This window comes from Pocillopora verrucosa, chromosome 2 (assembly GCF_036669915.1).
Source record: "Pocillopora verrucosa isolate sample1 chromosome 2, ASM3666991v2, whole genome shotgun sequence".
In the NCBI taxonomy this organism is placed as follows: domain Eukaryota; kingdom Metazoa; phylum Cnidaria; class Anthozoa; order Scleractinia; family Pocilloporidae; genus Pocillopora; species Pocillopora verrucosa.
In genome coordinates this window covers 7,815,867-7,830,057 of record NC_089313.1, presented here as the reverse complement: position 1 = coordinate 7,830,057, position 14,191 = coordinate 7,815,867, and the positions used below count along the sequence as shown (strand labels likewise).

The 14,191-nt window shown below is 38.1% G+C and overlaps 1 pseudogene; it reads right to left on the bottom strand.

The window, feature by feature from the left end:
* Positions 1–2,655: 2,655 nt before the first annotated feature.
* The window catches only part of LOC136279210 (2-(3-amino-3-carboxypropyl)histidine synthase subunit 1-like), a 490,303-nt pseudogene continuing 478,767 nt past the window's right edge, over positions 2,656–14,191 (bottom strand).

The following is a 14,191-nucleotide window of genomic DNA, read 5'->3' as shown; positions in this document are numbered from 1 at the left end:
AGTTTGGTACACGTTTGAAAGAGCATCAAAGAGCGGTCTTCTTTGGCGAAAAAAAAAATTCAGCTTTGTCGGAGCGCACATGCCTAACTAACCACACAATTTGGTGGGATAATTCTAAAATTATAACCACTAATCAGCGTTACCACCAGTGCCTTTGTTTGCCCCCCTACTAAAAAGACTGGTTAAGTAATTTTCTTACTGAGCATATGGTATAGACAGAAATTCAGGATAAATGTTCAAGGAAAATGTTCTGGTAAATGACTTACCTGAAATGTGACGACACAGAGAGTCAATAATGACTCCTAAGTTTCAAGGTGGCGCGACCTGCACTAAAGGTCCAGACCATGAAATGTTGGCCTATGAGAGCACAACTCCATGCTGTAATCCGCACTTAGAAGACAAGCCAACTGTAGGAAAGTTGGCGTGTGAAATCTAAGCAACAAAGATGGATGAAAAACTAGATAAAAAAATATGATACAAGGTTTTCAATTCCTTCAATGGTAAGCAAAGTACATTTCCTGAATGAGTAGGGCATCCCATGCAAATCCCTGGAATGAGCATCAAAAATTTTGAAGCTTTGTTCTGAATTCTTAATCACTGCAACAGTATTTATTCCAATCGTTAACAAACAACAATTGTAGTTAAGTTGACAATTTGAAAACACTTCTGTCAGAGAATTTTGAAGAGACATGTATGACCCAAATCACAAACAATAAACTTCAACAATGATCATTAAAACGTGATAAGATATCCTTGGTTTTCACGAAATTGTCATGAGAGCCAATACTTGACCGGTATTGTTCAATCGAGATTCCCATACTTACTTTTTCGTTTTGAGATATGCCTCCGTGAATTCTCAACAATGCAAGGAGAAAGCAACTGCAATACAACTTATTTCCCTTTCTGACACTTTCAGGTGGCTTCAGACACTTTCAGACACTCTGTGGTGCAACCCGCACCGATAGATCAAGCCGATAGTTGTTGGCTTGTGAGAGTGCAATAACTCCTTTCAGTGTGGTACAACCCGTACCGAAGATTCAAGCAATTAAATATTGTCTTTTAAGAACGTAGAAGCTATTGCGCAAGTTGCACTTATAACACAAGCCGGGTCTGAATGTGTTGGCTTGTGTGAGGGGAACTAACTCGTGTTACGATCGCCTGAAAAAAAAAACTCGAGACCACGCTTACAATCAAGATGACTGACTCAGATTAGTGCGCCTTACAATACTACGATACTAGACCACGTGACAGGCGCTCGACTCTCGTGTTCAAATAAATCCGATCGTGCCATAGTGTGGCTACACACTTTGTGTAAGCCACACAAAACGTCGGTCCCATACTCTTCTCCTTTCTTTCAACTGAAAACACAATTTTTTTGGTTTCTGTGAAAGTGTTGTTGTGATTGTTTACAATGAAAGGAACTATTTTCATTGTCGTTCAAAATTAGTGGGACAGATTTATGCTTAAAATAAAGTCATACAACATCTCATTGGCTTTGTGTAATTCAATTTTTTTTTTCAATGGAATGCTTTATTCCTCTTAATAATATTTTGGCCCAAACATGGAAAAATGATTTTACTGCACTCCATGCGTTATCCTAACCAATTATTTCGTAAAATGTACACCAACCTGTCGGTGACTTTGTGATATCGTAGACAGAGGAAAAAAGCAAACGCTACAACCGCGAATGCATGGCGGGTAGATATTAACCCTTGGTTCCTTGACCCTAGGATTTCAGGGAAATCTGACAAAACGTCACTATGAGGACGAGTCATCGCGATCTCTTCTTGTTCAGAGGATGATGAAAGAGAAGAAGCAATCTCCTCAGGGGAACTGCCTCATATCGTAGTTCCCGGACTTGTTTCACGAAGGTAACAAATTTATATACAAACACCATAATACAATAACTATTTCCCTCCGTTTTACAAACTGGTCGCCTCGAACAGACTAAAGACAGAGGGGAAATTACGATAATGAGGGAGGATAGGGCAGAATAACGAAATGCTACGTCACAGGTATGCGGTAAATACCGCGGGCTCAACCACAAGAGATTTGAAATTCAGCAAAATTTGCGGAGAAAAAAAACCCTGGCATTTAAAAGTGAGGTATCTTGTTGTCGTTGAGGGCATTTTCCTATTTCCAGTGTTTTTAAGGAGAAATTAATTTTTGAAAACATTTAGGGGGTGTACAAAGTTTTTAGAGGTTGCTCTGTAAAAGAAAAACGTAAAGGGAATCAACGCCTAGAAGCAACATCACGGAAATTCAAACAAGCAAACGACTCAAAATCCATTTCCGCGCCAATCAGACAAAAGTCTCCTTTGTTCTCAAATCCGTTTCCGAAGACGTTTTTAAGCTCTATCGGCGGATTGTGCATTTATTATCTTTGTTTTAGAAGCTACTTTGGCCCGAGTGCTGGGCCATCAAGTCTCTCCTACCACCAATCTAAGAGATACGTGCCATTCAGACTGTCATCATTGATACTTAGGGAGGGGTAGTCAAAACGTCGAATTATCCAAAGATCATAGTATTGCACAGAAAAAAAAATAATGATAACTTTTTTTTCTAATGGAAAGCCCCTTTGAAAACCATCTGATACTGTCTTTGTTATATGACAAAACGCAAAAGCGTGTAGGCTATGTACAATGCATCGTCCTTTCAAGAACCTAAACTTTTTCAAATTCTTGATTTAGCTGAGTTTGCTGTTCTCCTAACATTACGTTCGTAAGATATCAATTTGATTGATTTTATTTGCGATTCGCCTGCTTGTGAACTCAGTCACATTAATGTTAAATAGGCTGTTGACATTTACTTGGCGTTCCTGGTTGTGCTTCAATTCGCTCGGTGATTGTTTTAACTAATCACAGTTTAAACATTCTTGTTTTCCCGCGCTTAACCCGTTTTCACTGCTCATTTACTTCTCGTGATATTTTTCATTTTAGATTGGCCGACGTGATTTTGGTTTAGCGACGATCGATCGCAAACCTCTCTGTTCCATTCAAGTGAAAGAAAAGGTAGAAGCCTTCTGTTTCCCGTATTTCTTTTGTTCCAAGGCGATTGTTTTCACTCTTGCTCGAAGCACTCTTTGTATTACTGTAGACTAGTTTTCAGATCATCTTGTAACTTAAGAAGCTTCTCTTGATGGCATTTCTCACAACACTCCTTAGTTTGTCCATCACATCCTTCTTTGCCTTCTAGGTTTGATGGAACATTTTCCTCAAATAGCTTTTCTGTGTGTAAGTTCTTTTTTCTTCTGCTAACCGGTATTTGTCTGTTCCGCTTATTATTCACAGTCCAAGGTCCCAAACTGGCGTTTGCGTAAAAATCCACTGGGTAATTTTCTTGCCATTCGATTTGTTCAAGCACAACTGACGCCTATAAATTAAACGAAAAAATATCCAATGAGAACATTTTTCAACTGATTGAAAAAAGCAAACCACTATACCACTGTTTTTGCTGTTTTTCGTACTATGATGGGTCTAGATATTTACGTCACTCTCTCATCCAATCGGAAAAAAACCAAAACGAATCTACACTTAGGGACTCACATTAGAGCAGTTTTTTTTAGTGACTGTCCAAAACTCAAAACCAAACTTACACAACTACCAATCAGAACAAAGGTCAACATCATCATTAACCAATGAGAACTCAAAGTAAAAGCAGGCAACGTGCCTGAAGTGCGGGAAAACGCGAGCGACCAAGTCATGATTGGTTTTAGTTTTGCATCTGATTGGTCGAGATGGTAGCGTGAGTTTTTTGGACCAATCACAGGGTGAAGGAAAGTAAAAACAAAGCCATTCCAGATCGCTTTTCGACACCCGGTGGAAAATGTCTCTACCCGCGCTTACTTGCATTTTGTCGTTAGTCTCGAAATTGAAACTATTTGATTCGGTTTCTGTATAAAAACCAGAACCGTCAAGTTCCCGGTTTGTGTTATGCATCTGAACATTTGTGTAATGCATCTAAACATTTGTCTTCCGCAGATGACATGGACCTTACCTTTCAAGATATTTGCTAACATGCTCAACTGGATTTGATAGTAATGAAATTCAATTATTTTACCTCATAAGGCGACAGTAAAGGTTTAGGAAAATCGTAGCCCCAGTCAATGGACAATCGTGGACAAGCAACTTGCACCCATCTACAAAGTGACAAAGAAATATCAGTAAACCTTGGAAGCTAAGCTACGTTTTCATTGCAGACGGGGTTCGAACCCGTTTTTAGAAACAAATTTCAAGGACTATTCCAAGACTTTTCCAGGACTCAGACTGATTTCTCCAGGTCTCCAAATTTCCTCTCCTACCCTCTCATAGCCAAGATTTCAACACCAATTCTCCTTACAGTCGACATAGAATTCTTAAAACGTAAATTCTGAAAACTTTATTGCTTGATTTTGACAGATTTCCGGGACTTTCCAGAACCTGTAGTCTTTTTTCCACGACTTTCCATCGTGGAGAAAGTCAAAATAAAATTCCAGGACTTTCCAGGTTTTCCAGGACTCGTACGAAGCTTACGCAGGTGGGTTGGAGTCACACTCACAGGTAAGACGGACCACAGTATGAAATCGACAATTTAACGAATTTTAGTAGCATGCTGGGAAAGTTTCCCATACGGTGAAATTTTATAACGTCATCGACGGAAGAAGGAAGATGGCTCATTCCTCAACCAAACTTTTAAATTTCAAAAACTGAAGAAGCACTATCTTTCAATAGCTTTCATTCGTGGTTGGAAATTTTTTCCAATTTTCGTAATAATATGGAGCCTACCTCTTTTTTTTGGGGGGGGGGGCGGCACATTGGAAAAAGACTCATTAATATGAGATTTTTTGTTAAGGACACTTGACAAAACAGAATTTACGTGAAGACGGTTCTTATCCTATCTTATCGACGGAAGGCAGTTTTCACATCTTAACAAGAAAAGCAACTTACGCTTCCACGTCCTTTAACAATCCAAGTTTACTCGGAAATATTTCAGACATGAGTACAATTACATATTCCAATCCCGCCTTGCTGAATCGTTGTTCTAACTTCTGCCGATAAAATTAAAAGATGAAAGGATTCATGAAATCTGTTTTATGAGCTCTTTGGAAAAGATGATAACATGAATAATAACCGTCACGAGCAAAATATCCCTGAACTAGAGGTGTCCCCTCAATGACGGCATCGAATTCAAGGGTTTTAATCAAAGTTTGTGTCCCTCAAATAGAGAAAACGTTTAAATAAGGATGCCCAAAAAATAGAGATTCCTCTGCATAGACGAAAATATTCGACACATTACATCGTGAGAAAACTGGAGAATTTAAATTTAAATTTGCAGCCTCCCCCAAAGTTAATTGCATCAGAGAAAATTATATTTAGATGCGAGAATGACTTGATTTTGTCCAAAGAGAGTTTGAGTCATGTCTTAGAGTGCATTTCGATAGTGTGCCGAACATAGTAGTCAGCAGCAGATGTCCAATTACTACTTTAGAAAATATAATCAAAACCCGATGGGAACTAAAATTAAAAGGTGCAGTGAGAGAAACATTATTGACCGAGTCACGATTGGTATTTGCCTTGCACCTGATTGGTTGAGAGGGTAGCTCGGATTGTTCACGTCAGTCAACCCATGAAATGGCGAACTGATAGCCGATTACTTTCAACACACAACTGAGGGTTTACTTTTGAATCACACAAAGTAGAACTCCGTTCAAAAAGTATATTTACTCATAAAATTTTCACATTTTGCATACAGCTAGCACCTTTGGACTTCCTTGCCTTCCTAATGTGCTCAGAATGAGTCCAAATTTCTTAGCTCTTGACGCTGTATTTATGACGTCTTTCCTCGCTTGTAACATGGCATCAATACCGTAATATTCCCTGGAAAACACTTTGCTATAGGGATCGTATTTGCGATGAAAGCGAAAGTGCAGTAGCATTTTAGTCCAAAGTTGTTTGTCTCAAAGGCCCAGAAAGGTATACAATATCTAACAATCCAAAGAAGGGGAAGGGGGTCTGTTTTAGTGAGGGCACATGGATTAAACACCGGAACAGACGGGAATCGCACTCTGTCCACACAGACAGTATGCCTTTACTAGAGACAAACAATTTTGTAATCGAAAAAGTGATGAATTTTTATTCACAGAATTACAAGAAAGTGGTCTGAAAAAATCAGGCTTCAATGATTGCTCAATCTGTGCTGCCTCTCTAACTGTTGAGCACCGCAACCAATTGAGTTAATATGAAGTTACAAGCTGGGCAAGGCAAGGCAATTTGTTACAGGTAAAGAAATCTGCCTCTAAAGGTTCTCTACTTGTACCTGTATGATGGTATAGATGGGTTAGCATTCATGACAGCCTCTAGATGAAATCTTCCATCACCTAGGTAACAAAAAGTTACAAGCGTTAAGTTTAAAGGTTATTCCAATGAGAAAAAAATTGAAAAAAGTACCAGCTGTGGTCAGTGACATGTGTCTAAATGAGAGCAGCTGCTTACAATGAAAATGATAAATACAGAGACAAAACAAACTTTGAATTAGGAAGTGATCTTTACATTAATATCACATTCATCACAAACATGACACCTACTTATCTGTTTCTCAATTTAGTTTTTGTTAAACTTTTCACTCCTGACCAAGACAGAATTTCACCTCACAATATCAATATAATTTCAAGCTGACAAGTGATGAGAATAAAGAAAAATATCAATTAGGGTATTCCAGTTCATTCAATACCAAATTATCCAAACTAACATCATAAGAATTGTATGGTAGACAGTAAGGAGAATTACTAATGAGATCTTGGAAGTGAAATGGTTAAACAATTTTAAGTTCTCAGAATAAACATGATAATTTTAGTCAAAGTGGGCACCGTTGTTGCTAGGCAACATTAGTAAACAATAATTATGCCATGAACACAGGAGGAAGAATGCCAAAGAATTCTTCCAGAAATAATACAGGAGTTAGATTGGAGTTTTCCTGACAAGACAATGGTCATGGTGAAAACATGAACAAGCTGCCTATAATTTTCATCTTAACCACAGTGATCCTTGGCTCAAACATTATTTTACCTGTAAGCAAAGAGCTTCAGATCTAATGGTGCAAATGTTTAATGAAACCAAGCCACTACAGTACTTACAATTAGATTTGCCAAAATATTTAAGATTTTCATAAAAAGTTGGCACACTTTCTTAAATTCACAATTAATTAAATAATAAATTTACTTGTTTTCCTTATAATAATTTTCTCACATAAATCCATCCTTGTGTCTTATTCTGAGAGCAGTGCAGCCCTGAACCTCTCCAGGTGACAACAGTTTATACTGCAGAATCTCTACCTGATAATCTTTACACAGGTCTTGATATACAGCCAGGGTAAACAACAAATTAAATAGAAAATATTTTATTACCCAGTAAGTATGTATTCAATAGAGAGTAGCACTGGGTCTCAGCCAGGTGACTGTGTTGCATTCTTAAAGACGACACTTTCCTCTTGCCAATTGCCTCTCTCTTAACCCAGGAGAGAAATAGGTACCAGTAAGTGGTCATGGAACTTGGTAGATCCTCTCATTTGGTAATTTAAGGAGACTGGGCACAAGAACCAGCAGCAATGGACCTCTTAGCCTGACAAGGACTTCACTATGTTTAAGACAGGGAAGGTTTTCAATGGATGGCAGGAGACATGTACTGACTCTAGGATACAGAAGTGTTGTTACACCCCTACCACAACATGGGATATTAAGAAGTACACTTTTTTCTCCTAGAGATGCCCAAGCACTTCCAAATGTAATGAAACCCCTGACATTACATTTGGTGATGTGATCAAAAAATAGCTATTGACTGTGAGAAACTCAAACAAGAATACTGTTCCATCAGTGTAATCATTTAGACATACTTGAAGTGTTGTCACAAACTGGATTGTGCCCACAAGTGCAAGTGACTTTCCAGCTTCAAAATTGTGTCTGACTGTGTCCACTGCATCCAGCTTAATGTCCACAAATTCGTATAACATCTTGATTCCTTTAGTTTGGTCAATAGGAACTACAAAACAATAAACAAATAACGAACCTTTTAACATTGTCTTTAACCTACAAAATTGTACATATCGTTACTTACTTTTTAGCATCTTTCAATTTTGCATCAGTAGAAGAGACCAAAAGTTGAAAATAAAATGAGTTAAATTTCATGAGGGATATCTTGTACCAAAACAAATAATAAAGTGTCATTTTCAATCCTCATAACCATATTTTAGAGAAGAAAAAGTGCTATTCCTTGCAACTAACTATATTCATAGTCACTGATTTATCACTTCATGGGTCTGTTATGAATGAACATAATGACCAGCTCCCACTTGGTTTGTTAAAGCTAACAGTAATGGTAGAGCACGGCAGTAGTTATGGTCATAGAGGTAACAATATGGGTTCAAATTCCCCATTGGCCTGAATTTTTGTCATATATTCATAGTCATTGATTGCGACACTTTTGTTTGCATCAAAATACCATGCTACAAATTGAACTGTTGTGTTGCTCAGGCATCATGTATTGATGGGGAGTTAACTGCATTTCCTGACCTCACCCTTTCTTTTGTACTTGTGGAAGATGCCATTGATGGTGTGGTATAACGGTTAACGTGCTGAACTCTTGCTGAAAAGGTCTGGGTTTCATACCTGGCTCGGTCATTTTGTGTTCTTGGACAAAACACTTTAGTTTCACAGTGCCTCTCTCTACCCAGGGAAGCCTGAGAAAATACTGGGGTGTAACCCAGCGATGGACTAGCATTCCATCTAGGGGGAGTTGTAATACTCTTAGCTGCTTCATGCTATGAAAACCCAGATAAGCTCTCTGGATAAGAGCCACTTGGCTAGAGTAAAGACTTCACCTTCTTTCCTTTGTGCCCAGGTGGAGAGAGGCGTTACAGGTATGAGGAGGAGTCAAGTGTGTTGCTTAACAACACAGCAACATACAAAAATTAACCACTAATGTGGCTTATTTACCTCTTTCAGCATTTATTTCTTTAATCCTCCACACTGACTTTAAGATTTCAAAATTGTAGCTAGGAGATAACTGTTGTAAAAGGAATAATTACCTCAGGCAGAAAGTAATATTTACCCTGATCTCTATAGGTGCAAAAATTTGATATATAGAAAATTTATTGTAGCTAGTTGGTCAAACTATTGTGTGTGTATAATTCAACTTTCAACAGTTTGTACAGTAATTAACTACGGATGACAAGTTTTTGTCGAAACTCAAAACTTTTGTCGCTTTCTTTAAATTTCGTCTATAATTAATTTTGACTTAAACTAATGTGCGAGCCTGCGAGCCGGAACCGTTTTTTGCGAGCCTCGAGCCTCTTCTTGCGAGCCACAGTTTTTTCAATATCTTTCCATTTCCTCTCCTTTCTTTATTATGACAGTCTTTGGCTCCTCTCTAGAGAGCATTCGAAGATGAAAATCCGAAACATTTTTAAATAAACAAACTATAGGATGGAAAGTGCTTTGTACCCTATTCACGCGCTGATGTGCTCATTTACAACCTGAGAGGATTTATCGCTGCCGGAGCATCAGCGTAGGCAGCAGCAATTTTTTTCAGCATCTGAGAATTTTCGGTACACTGGATCGATGATTCGGGTGAAGAAACGGCCTACTAGAAATATCCATATTGTGACCCAGTCATCGGACTGCTCCTGGAAAACCAGGAATTCAACCATTTAGCGACCTCCTTCTATCAATATTCAATCAGCATTTGTCTCAAAATAGACGAAACTCACGTTCGGCCCGCTGTGTTGTTTCGGGGAAAGAGATCGTAACAGGTAAGTTTAGCAGCCTTTTAGATGTCTTTGGTCGTTTTTACTGATCTGTTATGATTATACCTGTAGTCGAAGCAATTTATCCTTCAAAGGTCATGAAGCCTCCAGCGAGCATTCAGGAGCCCCACAGTGCACATTTTGGTCAATTTCATCTTCGCTTTTCAGTCGATTGTATTCGGTCCAAACAAATGCAACAAATATCCATGACATCCTCAGGGAGATCGCACGCATTTACAAGTTCTAACCTATTACCGAGTCTAACAACGAGTTTCCGAAGGTGGCATCTTAGCATTTTTGGTGATGCAATTTTGGGTATTCCAAACTGAACTGTTAGAATTAATACGAACTAAAAAGGGTTTGACAAAACCGTTAATTGCTGTTGTACATGTTGCGGAGAATAAATAAAGTTATGACTGTTTCTCATTGTCATTTCAACGGTCACATGTAAATAACGGTAGCACTTCGCTTCTCAATGAAAACTCGCCGTAACATGGCCAAAAGATCACTCATTGACTTAAAAATGTTTTCTTGCGGGAACAGAACAAGCAATCCAAAGTGGGTAAGATAGCCCCATACTGCGGGCCAGGTAGTTAACCAGAAAACACGATTTCAGGTTCCGCTACCTCTTACCTGCTCGAGGAGCGAGCAGTGCGTTATAACAAAAACCGTGAACTGTCCATCCTTTACAGCGACAGTAAAGAATTGGATTAGCAGTCCACAACGTCTGCCTTCAGGCCTTCCAAAATCGACTACCTCACTACTTCGGACGGTTTCAAATTTGGGTTCCTACGAAGAGACTGTTCCACAACGGAGGGAAGGGGAACTTTTCTTTTAGCTTGGCAAGTGTGCGTACCAACGTGGTAGACACGAACCTCACATTCGTGGGGCAGGAATTCCATGTACTTTCGAGCTAAACAAGAAACAAAGATAGAGCATCTTCCACAACCTTTACACACCACGTCGCCATTCCCGTTTTTCTCAAACTGGACTTTATTGGCCTTGCCATGTTGCTGCTTGAAAGAACATTTTGGATTTTCGCACTTGTAGGATCCTTTACAGCGCTGAGCGCGTACTGAGCCCTTTCCCGCTCCTCCTTGCCGTCCTTGTCATGTCCCTATCCCAAGGAGGCCCATCAGTAACAGCCTTCATCCTCTTGTCCTTCTGGTAAGGGACTTGATAAAAAGCTTCTCCGTTTATGTCAAAGGGGAGGCTGTCGACTTTAACAACTGGCGTCTTTTCCCAGAAATGTTTCGTGTAGCGCTGAAGACCTAGAAGGCAAGGCATTGATTACAGGCTCATATCAATATTAGCAAATGTTGTAGCTATGCTCAATAACACTTGTTATATATAATTCAAGTGCTCTTTCAACTTTTTTAAAGTTGACTACTGTTGAGCATTGGGTCATTTCTGGGTAAATTTTATGTTAATGAAGTAAAATATTAAAATGACATCAGACTGGGAAAGAAATGCAAACAAGTTAATCAATGACATCACTCAGCCTTACTATATTGGTTCCTTTCCAATTTCTCCCTTGCTCAACCTTTTAAAAAGAGTACTGAAAAAAAAAATTCCAAACCAGTAACTAAGTCTCCTGTGATCCGTATGTAGGATGTGTGAATCAAAGGGAAAACAATTTGTTTGTGAAAAAGATGATGAGTACCAAATATTTCTGGCAAACAGATTAAGTCCTAAAATTATGACACAACTGCCACTTATTTTACCTTGTTCTGTATGGGTCTGTCACACACATTGCATCAATTTTGCATTATCCTCACAGCAAATAATTTAAGTATTTTGTTCTAATAATTATTATTATCATCAGTTTGACATGTAATCAAAAGATTCTAGAATTCTGAAGCTAAATGATTTAGCCGATAATTGAACTATGAACTAGCTTAACTTTACAGACATATGAAACATAATTACTTACCTAGAAATGTACATCAATGATGTACTTAAAGACATTTCGAATGAAAGATTCTGGAATTTTTTTTTTTATAGTACTCTTTTCAAAATTCCAAATCAGCATTGTTTGTGGGTCATCAAAGCCACAAAATGTACCCATTAAGATTGATATCAGTGACTCACTTCAAAGTCCACACAAAAAGAGGACACGAAGGTACATGTGACAAATGATTTCAATGTAGTTAATTCTAGTTAGTTTTCAGTGCTCAAAATGTATTTGAGGTAATGAAACCTCTTTTGGGGAATTTGTGACAGTCATGCTTAAGCATGTCCTATGTTTCCTCCACTATAGAAACGAAGATTCCAAGCCAATTTCTTCAGAAATCAGAAATCTTTCATTCGAAATGTCTTTAAGTACATCATTGATGTACATTTCTAGGTAAGTAATTGTTTCATATGTCTGTAAAGTTAAGCTAGTTCATAGTTCAATTATCGGCTAAATCATTTAGCTTCAGGATTCTAGAATCTTTTGATTACATGTCAAACTGATGATAATAATAATTATTAGAACAAAATACTTAAATTATTTGCTGTGAGGATAATGCAAAATTGATGCAATGTCTGTGACAGACCCATACAGAACAAGGTAAAATAAGTGGCAGTTGTGTCATAATTTTAGGACTTAATCTGTTTGCCAGAAATATTTGGTACTCATCATCTTTTTCACAAACAAATTGTTTTCCCTTTGATTCACACATCCTACATACGGATCACAGGAGACTTAGTTACTGGTTTGGAATTTTTTTTTTACAGTACACTTTTTAAAAGGTTGAGCAAGGGAGAAATTGGAAAGGAACCAATATAGTAAGGCTGAGTGATGTCATTGATTAACTTGTTTGCATTTCTTTCTCAGTCTGATGTCATTTTAATATTTTACTTCATTATCATAAAATTTACCCAGAAATGACCCAATGCTCAACAGTAGTCAACTTTAAAAAAGTTGACAAAGCACTTGAATTATATATAGCTTCATGCATGTGATATTAAATTCCTTCTAGAAATTTCAGCCATCACAACAAAAAGGAAAAACTCTGTGTTCCACAAGTGTTATCAGCCTACATATTTCTGGCAAAATTTAAAATGTTTCACAATATATACTAGTATTATTGAGCATAGCTACAACATTTGCTAATATTGATATGAGCCTGTAATCAATGCCTTGCCTTCTAGGTCTTCAGCGCTACACGAAACATTTCTGGGAAAAGACGCCAGTTGTTAAAGTTGACAGCCTCCCCTTTGACATAAACGGAGAAGCTTTTTATCACGTCCCTTACCAGAAGGACAAGAGGATGAAGGCTGTTACTGATGGGCGTCCTTGGGATAGAGACATGCCAAGGACGGCAAGGAGGAGCGGGAAAGGGCTCAGTACGCGCTCAGCGCTGTAAAGGATCCTACAAGTGCGAAAATCCAAAATGTTCTTTCAAGCAGCAACATGGCAAAGCCAATAAAGTTCAGTTTGAGAAACACGGGAATGGCGACGTGGTGTGTAAAGGTTGTGGAAGATGCTCTAAGATGCTCGAAAGATAACAATATAACAATCAATAATAAGAGCAGCAATCGAAAGAAAGAGAAATTTTAAATTGCCCATGATAACAATATAACAATCGATAATAGGGGCAGTTTTATGTGTGCACGCTACTAAAGTATCAATTCAATCTATGACCATGCTAAAAATGTGCAAGACAGTAACGTAAATTTTGAATGAAAGAGAATCCAGAAAGTGGGCAAGACAATAACCTAACAATTAATTAAAAGATAGTCCAAAAGGCACGCGACAAAATGACGTATTTGTCGAATGAAAGATAAATTCCTATAGTGCACCAGGTTTTAACGTAACAAACCAATAACAGACAGTATTAAAAGTGCGCAAAAGGTGAACGGAACTAGTGAAGGAGAGAGAATCCTTCAAGTGCACAAGATACGAACGTAACAATCGAATGAAAGAGAATCCTTAAAGGGTCCAAAATACTTAGTTAAACGTAGCAGTCCAATGAAACTGAAGAAATTCTAAAAAGGGCGCGAGGTAATTACATTGCAAGCCAAAGTGAGATAATCCTGAAAGTGTCCAAGACACCAATGTAGCGATGGATTGGAAAAGAAGCCTTAAAGTGCACGAGATACTAAGGTAGCAACCGAAGGAAAGAGAGACTCAAAAGTTCTTTAGATACCAAATCAAAATTGTTAAAAAAGGCTTAAAGTGTGCGACATATTAAAGTAGCAATCCAATCCAAAAACTGCGCAACACAATTGCGTAACTTTGAAATGAAGAAGCAGAAAATGCGCGAGATTCTACCGTAACTATCTCACTAAGAAAATCCTTAAGATTCCCAAGATACCAACGTAAAAATCGATTGAAAAAGAAGCCTGAAGTTGCGCAAGACACTAACGTAACAATCCAATGAAAGATAATCCTAAGTGGTGAGATCTAACGTAATAATCCAATAAAACA